Source organism: Daktulosphaira vitifoliae, unplaced genomic scaffold (genome assembly GCF_025091365.1).
Source record: "Daktulosphaira vitifoliae isolate Bord-2020 unplaced genomic scaffold, ASM2509136v1 Scaffold_1, whole genome shotgun sequence".
NCBI classification, from domain to species: domain Eukaryota; kingdom Metazoa; phylum Arthropoda; class Insecta; order Hemiptera; family Phylloxeridae; genus Daktulosphaira; species Daktulosphaira vitifoliae.
The window spans coordinates 79,203,071-79,212,306 of NW_026099572.1; the positions used below are offsets into that span (position 1 = coordinate 79,203,071).

The 9,236-nt window shown below is 23.9% G+C and overlaps 1 long non-coding RNA gene across 1 annotated transcript; it reads left to right on the plus strand.

The window, feature by feature from the left end:
* The first annotated feature begins 4,904 nt into the window (after window positions 1-4,904).
* On the plus strand, window positions 4,905-8,350 carry LOC126894316 (uncharacterized). The gene is made up of 3 exons (XR_007701380.1): window positions 4,905-5,121; window positions 7,713-7,852; window positions 8,010-8,350. It is a non-coding gene; the product is annotated as an uncharacterized LOC126894316 (long non-coding RNA).
* Window positions 8,351-9,236: the final 886 nt, after the last annotated feature.

Below are 9,236 nucleotides of genomic sequence, written 5' to 3' on the forward strand. Positions count from 1 at the left end.
TTGTTTTCAAATTATTACTGATTTGATTTTTAATATGTTAAAAATAATCAGTCCAAATTTTCAATTTTAACCTATTTTTTTGGTTCTTTAAAGTTGATGAAAAATTTTTGATAAATATTTATGAAAGTTTATAGTAAAAAAATTNAAAGATTTATGAAAGTTTATAGTAAAAAAAATTGAATATATTACCATAACTTTTAGCTCAATTACAAGTTTAAAACTGACATCTAGGCCAGTCAACAAAGGAAAAATTTCTTAAAAAATTCCTAACCAAATTTTGTTTTATTAATATTTGAATTAAAATATGTATAATGACATACTAATAGTCCTCATTGATTGAAATTGAGCATTTTTTTTTACAGCCTCGCAAAAGTTCAAAAATATGAGTTTATTTATTTTTCTCAAAAAATATTTAACTTACAAAAAAAGTTTCGTACAAAAGTTGTTTAAAAGACAATTATTAACAAAAAATTATCTTATATTTTTTCATTTAAACAAATATTTTTCGAGTTACATTACATTTAATATGAGTAATAAAATTTATATTCCATTTTTTTCATTTTACGGTTACTTTTTATCATGTTATACTTACATTAGACACAATGTTATAAATGCATATGTGTGTATGTGTGAGTTTATTTATTTAGTGTATCATTAAAGTGTAGTGTTTATTAACATACAAGCGATAGAGTAGATAATTGATTTGACGCTATATTGTTTAAACCCAACTAAACGCTAAATTGTACATTCCCAAACAACAATCATATTATGTCAATTGCCACCGGAATTTCTGGTAATCTTTTTCTTTTTCTTTGCCTTAATCCCAACTACTTGGGGTCGGCCACCCTTATCCTAAGCTTCCACTTGACACAATCTCCCACATATTCTACGCTTATGATTTTTAGTTTCACCTGAATTTAACGATGGATTTTTACAATTATAATCAAATTTTATAATACGCTCAATTGAGTAAATCTTTTTAACAACTTTGTTTTGATTGGTTCATGTAGTTAAAGTAAATCATTAAAATTAATTAAGTTCTGAATATTACCATTGTAAAATCTTTTTAAACGTCAAAAGTTAATTAGAAATGATTACTATGATTTGTCTTTAAGTGATCTATTACGATAAAAATGTAAAAAAATCTAACTTTNTCTGATTCAATTGAATCTATAGAAAAAAAAATTGAAAATCATAAAATATTAATGGATAAAGTAAATGAAAACCTTGGTTTTGATATCAGTGAAAAACACATTGTTCGAATAAAAGAAACACCGGATTGGGATGATATATTGATTAATGAGGTTACAGATTACTTTAAAAAACAAATAATAAGTTTACCCCCCCCTGTATACTATTTGTCAGATAACGAATCTGATACAAAATAAAATCATTGTCATTTATCATTAAATAAAACTGTATTGATTAAAACATAATCATTTAATATATAACTATATGTTATGTATACTTTTAGAATATTACTTAACGTAATAATTATAAGATACTTTTACTAATTAATATAAAAATAAAAAAACAAACTGTGTTTTTATTTTATTTTAATAATACTCAGAGGTCATTGTATTGATAACTAATAATGTAATACATCTCAAATCTTCCAACAGTGTTTAAATTTTTTGTCGTTTCTGTAAACTAAAATAAAATAAAATTAAAAAGTGTTTTGTCAATTGATTCTAAATTAATAGTCATAAGCTTGGCGAATGATATAAGTATATACTCATATATTATTTTTAACGCTTTAAAAAATTGTTATTTCAGGTAAAAAATAAGTTTTTTTATTATTGGTACACTTAATGTAATTAGAGCCAATCATTTAGATTTTGCCTCATACTAGTTTTAAGGTAAACATTACAATAATTACAGAGGCGTGCACTGAATGTTGGTTGGTGTTTGCTACCAAAGTAAAAAGAACTCCCTAAAAATGTTATTTTTTTATCATTGATAGAAAACTTGTGTGACAGGCTAATTTTTATTTCTTCTCCCTGAATAATCGTTCGCATTGTTACATTAAGATATTTTAAGAAAAATTTTATGGAGGCTTCTCATAGAATTTAACTACCTACACAAGTAAAATATAAAATATATAGTAAGACCTTTCATTTTTTTCTACGACCCACAGTGGAATGAAACGCTGATTTAGGCGGCCAAAAGTATCATTTTTTAAAAGTCACTTAATTTTTTTTTTTTTAGCAAAACACATTAATTTCCATTAGGACACTCCTCCATTTTTTTCTTTAGTATAAAAAAATAATATTCTAAAAATTTAAAATCATTTGGAAAAATTTAAATCGAGGTGCACAGCATTTTAAGGTTTTGACCTCGATTTTTCGGAGAATATTCTATAAAACGATAAAAAAACTTATATTAGAGGTTTTCTAGTGATTTTTTCAATAAAAGTCAAGATAAAAGAACCCAGTACAGGGGGGTCGCGGCACAGTAGTGACGTGGCATAGTTGGATCAAGTATTATGATATTTGACAGTGATTAAAATCACTATCAAAAAAAACGCTTCGATGCAAATCATAGATAGTGATTAATTTTAAAAAATTGGTGGATTATTCCANTTAGATAGTGTTTAATTTTAAAAAATTGGTGGATTATTCCAAAAGCTTCATAAACTGCTAATTCCTTATTAATATCTTGATTAAGACAAAGTATGTCGAATGAAAAAGGAATTATTAAAAAATATTATTTCTCATAAAAAAATTATGTTGATCCATAACCTTTTCAATAAATTATATCATTATAATGTTAAAAATGTAAANAAGTTATAGCATTATAAAGTTAAAAATATAAAAAAGAATTTTTAATTGAGAATTTTCACACAATAATAGCATTTGGTAGCCATTTTCACCTTGAACATAAAATAAAGTCCGAAATTTTTTTTTTGCATAATAAAGTACATTATATGAGCTTTAATTTAAGATATATATAAAAGTGTCAGACCTTTCGGAACATTTTCAAAAGTTAAGTTGAAAAAGTTCTACATTCTACGTGCATTTTTTAGATTTAAACACCCCTCGTATATAGGTAAATGGTTGGATTTAAAAAAAAAGTATGTCAAATGAAAGATGTATATAAATACTACTTCTCATGAAAAAATTGTACTGATCCATGAATTTTTCAAAAAATTATAGCATAATAAAGTTAAAAATGGAAAATACAAAATCGAAAATTTTCACACAAAAATAGCATTCGGTAGCCATTTTCACCATGAAGATAAGATAAAGTCCGAAATTTTTTTTTTTATGATAAAGCATATTACATTAGCTTTAATTTAAGATATATATAAAAGTGTCAGACCTTTCGGAACATTTTCAAAAGTTAAGTTGAAAAAGTTCTACATTCTACGTGCATTTTTTAGATTTAAACACCCCTCGTATATAGGTAAATGGTTGGATTTAAAAAAAAAGTATGTCAAATGAAAGATGTATATAAATACTACTTCTCATGAAAAAATTGTACTGATCCATGAATTTTTCAAAAAATTATAGCATAATAAAGTTAAAAATGGAAAATACAAAATCGAAAATTTTCACACAAAAATAGCATTCGGTAGCCATTTTCACCATGAAGATAAGATAAAGTCCGAAATTTTTTTTTTTATGATAAAGCATATTACATTAGCTTTAATTTAAGATATATATAAAAGTGTCAGACCTTCCGGAACATTTTCAAAATTTAAGTTAAAAAAGTCAATTTTTTGTGAAAAAGTTGTCATTTTGAATCCCCCCTTGTGGGCAGCTTAAGGGCTNAATCCCCCCTTGTGGGCAGGTTAAGGGTTAAATTTATGAAAAAAATATACCAAATGAAAGGTAATGATATTATGCATCTATATAAAAAAGAATTATATTGATATGTTTATTTTTGAAAAAGTTATGGCACTTTTAAGTAAAAAAAATTGAAAAAATTTCGAAAATTAGCGATTTTTAAATTTGTAAATTTTTTGGAGGTTTCCCCCTTTTACGGGGAACGAGGGAATTTTTTTCAATTTTTAAGGGTAATGGCTTCGACTAGATACGATTTGTGATCTTTTGACGTATCATTGAAAGAAATCGGTTCGGTGAGAGCTGAGAAAAAGTGGTAACAGACANCTTTTCAAATGTTTATACTGACTTGAATATAAATTAATTAAGTTATTAAGTTGAATTTTATAGCATTGAATAAAATTTAAAAATAGCTTTAAATTAAAAAAAAAAATTTTGCTTTACTAAATTTGTTAATCTTTAATTTTATATATCTTTTTGTTTTTTTTTTAATTTAATTATTTGATTATTTATAGTATTTCTTTAATACCACGAGTATCTTTTCTTTAAATCAATTTTAGTTTTATAATATTCAATCAACACATGACCATTTTCGCATTTAATCATAGACAAGATCGATAAATGTTTATCTTATCTTGTGTTGTATTAGTTGTATTAGTGTTCGTTAAACGATAACCAAAAATAAATTTATACAGGAATAGTATTGCCTGCGTGTGTTGAGCGAGGCGTGGGGTGGGGTGAATGCGTTATGACAGTCTAATCTAGACGACGGAATATACGATAACGCGTGGCGTTTGGAGAGTTACATACATACATACATACNAAAAAAAAAAAAAACATACATACATACATACATACAGGTGAAACTAATATAAGCGTGTTAATTAAGTTTTTTCATCAATTTTAATTGTGGTCCCTCCGAACTCTATTTCTAAATTTCTTAGCAATTATTATTTATTTAATAGTATAATATTATTAGAATATGAAAATATAATTAAGTTATAATATTTTCATATTCTTATGTATTTTTAATTACTAAATGACTCATTTTTATATATTTTAATGCGTTAAACGTTGTACAGTTTTTTATTTTGTTTAAAACTCGATCAATTTGTTTTTTTAAGTTCTCCTGATATTGCGATTACGACATCTTGTTTTCAAAGACATCAGTTTCTCGCTGCAATGACTTATCGTAGTAATTTGATAAGTCTTGATTTAATAAAAAGCAGATTCATTACTCATAAAGTCATTGATAATTTTGATAAGAAAAATATGTTACCCCATTAACTCAAGTGTTGGGAATTATCTTGACCAAAATAATGCCCACGAAAAAAAGGTAGATGCTTTAATAAATAATTAGTAATATATTAAACTTTAAAATTTATAAGCTATTTGTAATTTTGCTATTTTTTGTTACTTAAACATGTACCTGGTACATAATGTACGTCAAACTATCTAAATAATAAAATTTATTTATGGCTGTTAGTCAAAGCTAAATTGATATATTAAATTACTATTTAAATTCAAATAACTTCCAATTTAAAATAAATTAAATATACTTATTATTGAATTCCTTAGTATGTGATGCTAGTATAATAACGTACAAAAATTATATAAATTTAATAATAAAAATAAAAGTTTTTCTTATAAGACATTTTTTAATTTTTTTAATTACAAAATATATTTTATCAAATTTTTTATTGTTTTTATAATTATAACTACAATATAAAAGAGTTAAAATAATATAAAAATTTTTCTGAGTACTTGTTACACTAATTCATTAGTAAAAATATCCCGAAAATAATAATCCTTAAAAACCGCTGATTACGACATTACTATAATAACTTTAATATGCAATAATTTATTGAAATTTGAGGTCAAAATAAAATTTTTATTAATTCTAATTAAACAATTTTTTATAGAAATCTATAATCTCTTAGTATAGAAGGAATTTATATATGAAAATAACATTCATTCAGACTTATTGATTAATTATCGATCACTAGATTCTTTACAAATATTAAGAAAGTTGTGAATTTTTTAGCTTATTTAATATATTATAATATTTGACTAAATAATTAACAAAAATGTTTAGGTCCATCCATTGTGCCGTATTAGGGTTTAACTATTTCATTTCAAAGTGTAACAGACACTTTTATTTAATTGAACATGGTATAAATTTATCCAAACAGTAATATATTATTGGACTTATTCATGTGGTGGGGGGTGGGGGTGAAAATAGCCATGTTTCTTATTTATTAGGTTTAATGCATAGTTGAGAAGGTATCACTGAACCGATTTTGATGAACAATATGTCAAAATATCAAAAATTTTAACTAGTTGAAGATATTACCCTTGAAAATTGAAAATATTGCTCTTGTTTCACGTAAATGGGGGAAATCTCCAAAAAAAATACAATTTAAAAATCAGTATATTTTGACGTTTATTTTTTACTTTTTTTTCTTAAACTTTCGTAACTTTTTCAAAACTTAATGAATAAACTTAATTTTCTTTTATTGAAACTTTAGATATTTTCCTTTTATTTGATGTCATTTTTTTGAAGATCTAACATTTAACCTGCTCACAAAGGGGATTCAAAATAGCAACTTTTTTACAAAAACTAACTTTTTCAACTTAATTTTTGAAAATGTTCCGGAAATACTGCATCCTTTACACACATATCAAATTAAAGCTTATGTTATGTACTATAAAATGAAAAAAAAAATTTGTCCCGACACCTTATCTTCTACTTAAAATCGACTGCTATAGTTAAAAAAAACCAACACAGGGGTGTCGCGGAACAGTGATAACGTGGCATAGTATAATATAGCAAGTATATAGCGGCACAGTAGTGACGTGGCATAGTTGGATCAAGTATAATGATATCTGAGAGTGATTAAAATCACTATCAAAAATAAACGCTTCAATGCAAATCTTTAGATAGTGTTTAATTTTAAAAAATTGGTGGATTATTCCAAAAGCTACATGATCTGCTAGTTCCTTATTAATATCCTGATTAAGATAATATATGTCGAATGAAAAAAGGATATAAATATTATGTAGCATAAAAAAATTGTGTTGATCCATACACTTTTCAATAAGTTATAACATTATAAAATTAAAAATGTAAAACATAAAATCCAGAATTTGACACAAAAATAGTATACGTTGGCCATTTCACAGTGAAGACAAAATAAAGTGCGAAATTTTTTTTTTCCATATAAAGTACATTACATTAGCTTTAATTTAAGATATATATAAAAGTATCAGACTTTGCGGAACAATTTCAAAAGTTCAGTTGAAAACGTTCTGCTTCCCATATGTATTTTTCACATTTGACCCCCCCCATATATATAAGGAATTGGTCCAATTTAAAAAAAAAATATGTCGAATGGAAGATGTGTATAAATACTACTTCTCATAAAAAATTGTATTAAGCCATACATTTTTTAAAAAGTTATAGCATTTTAATGTAAAATATAAAATCGATAATTTTCACACAAAAATAGCATTTGGTACCATTTTCACAATTCTAAAAATTCTATTCGTATAATTAACAAACACTATTTATTCAAATAATAACAAATACTGATAGCTAATAACTATTATTAACTATTAACTATAACATAAAAACAATTAAGGAAAAATTGTAAATAAATCATTGCGATAGGCAATGTAATTGGCTATTTAAGCTGATTTAAATTTTAAAATTAATTTTTTTACTAAGAAAAAAAATATTAAAATAATTGTAAAATTAAATTCTATGTCAATTATTATTTATATAATATTCATGAAAATCAATGTACCCTCTTATAAGGTATTTTAAAATAAATTGAAATATAAAACCAAGAATTTTAACACATAAATAGCATATTTTTGAATGTGATAACCTGTTCACTATATCTCGAATTTGTTTTTTTTTCACAGTATTGTATATTACATAAGCTTTAATTTAAAATTAAACAAAAGTCTCAATATTGCTGGAAATTTTTTAAAAATTGAGTAGAAAAAGTTTAACTTATGTGTAAATATTGTTATTTTGAATCCCTTGTATGGTCAGGTCAAAAGTAAGTTTTTCTAAAATATATATCAAATAAAATAAGTAAACATAAAGTAGTTATGAAAAAATAATTGTATTGATCCACACATTTTTCGAAATGTTATGATAATTTAAAGTTGACAAAATAAAACATGAAATCGTACATAACATTAGCTTTATTTTAGCAAATGTTTGAAGCTCGGAATATTTCTGGAACTTTTCAAAGTTTTTTATTTATCATGGAATCAAAATGAGGAAATCCGTCATTATTTTATAAAAATCAAGTGACCCCTCAACTTGTATGAGAATTTTGTGTGAAATATCAGGATATGATTAATATTTTTGTTGTTTATATAGCACCTCTGGGAAATTATGTTTATAATTCCAATACGCGTAAAATCTAAAGCAACACGGAAGTCATCTCTAAAAGGTACGTTGGGCCAACTTATAAGTTTATACAAACCCTAGTTTATAGATATTTTAAAATTATTAAAAAAAATATATTAACCTTTTGATTATATTATAGTAAAATTTTTTTTTTTTTTTGATTTATTAACGTAGTAAATCTATTAGCTGATCGAAATGAAGTTCATGAAAATTAACATTGCTCTATTGAAAACCATTATGAATTGATTCATATAATAGAATATCCAATATTAAAATAAAAAATATAAAATTAAACATATTTTATTCTTTTGTTAAAACTTAATAAATTTGGATTTGGTTCTTGCGATATGCTTTATTGATACAAAGTATTTGTAATCGAGTAAAAAGATTAGATAAATAACAAATTATATGCACAATATTTCCAAAGAAAATTATAGCACTATTTAATACATTTTAAGATCAATAGTGTAATATTCTAACTTTTTTTAATTGATAGAATCAAGGATTCATCTTAGGTCCATTTTAGGAAGCTTAACACCAACATTAGATTTAATTAATTTTTTTTTAACTTCGAGTTTAAAAAAAAATATCTAAATAGATGAAATTACATAATAATTTTTAGATTAAATGAATTATTGAAGTAACAAAATAAAAATAATCAATAAAAGTAATCTTCATTGTTTATTTTTTTGCTGAAGAAAGTGATATTAATTCAAATTAATTACAAAAATAATATAGAAATCATAGATTTCACCATTTTATTATTTTGATATTTTACATATGTTTTTTTCAATTATTTCAAAATATGTTTGTTAAAAATAATCAAATAATTAACAAAAGATTATTACCAAACGAAAATTTCAGTTTTAATAAAGTATTCCTAATTACCTTTTAAGGTAAACGAATAATTTTGATAAAAAAGTTATTTCTGGAAATAAACCTACTAAAAATATAATTAGTTAATAGCTAATATTTTACATAAGCTAATACTTAATAATAAGTTATTAGTATTAAATAATTGATAG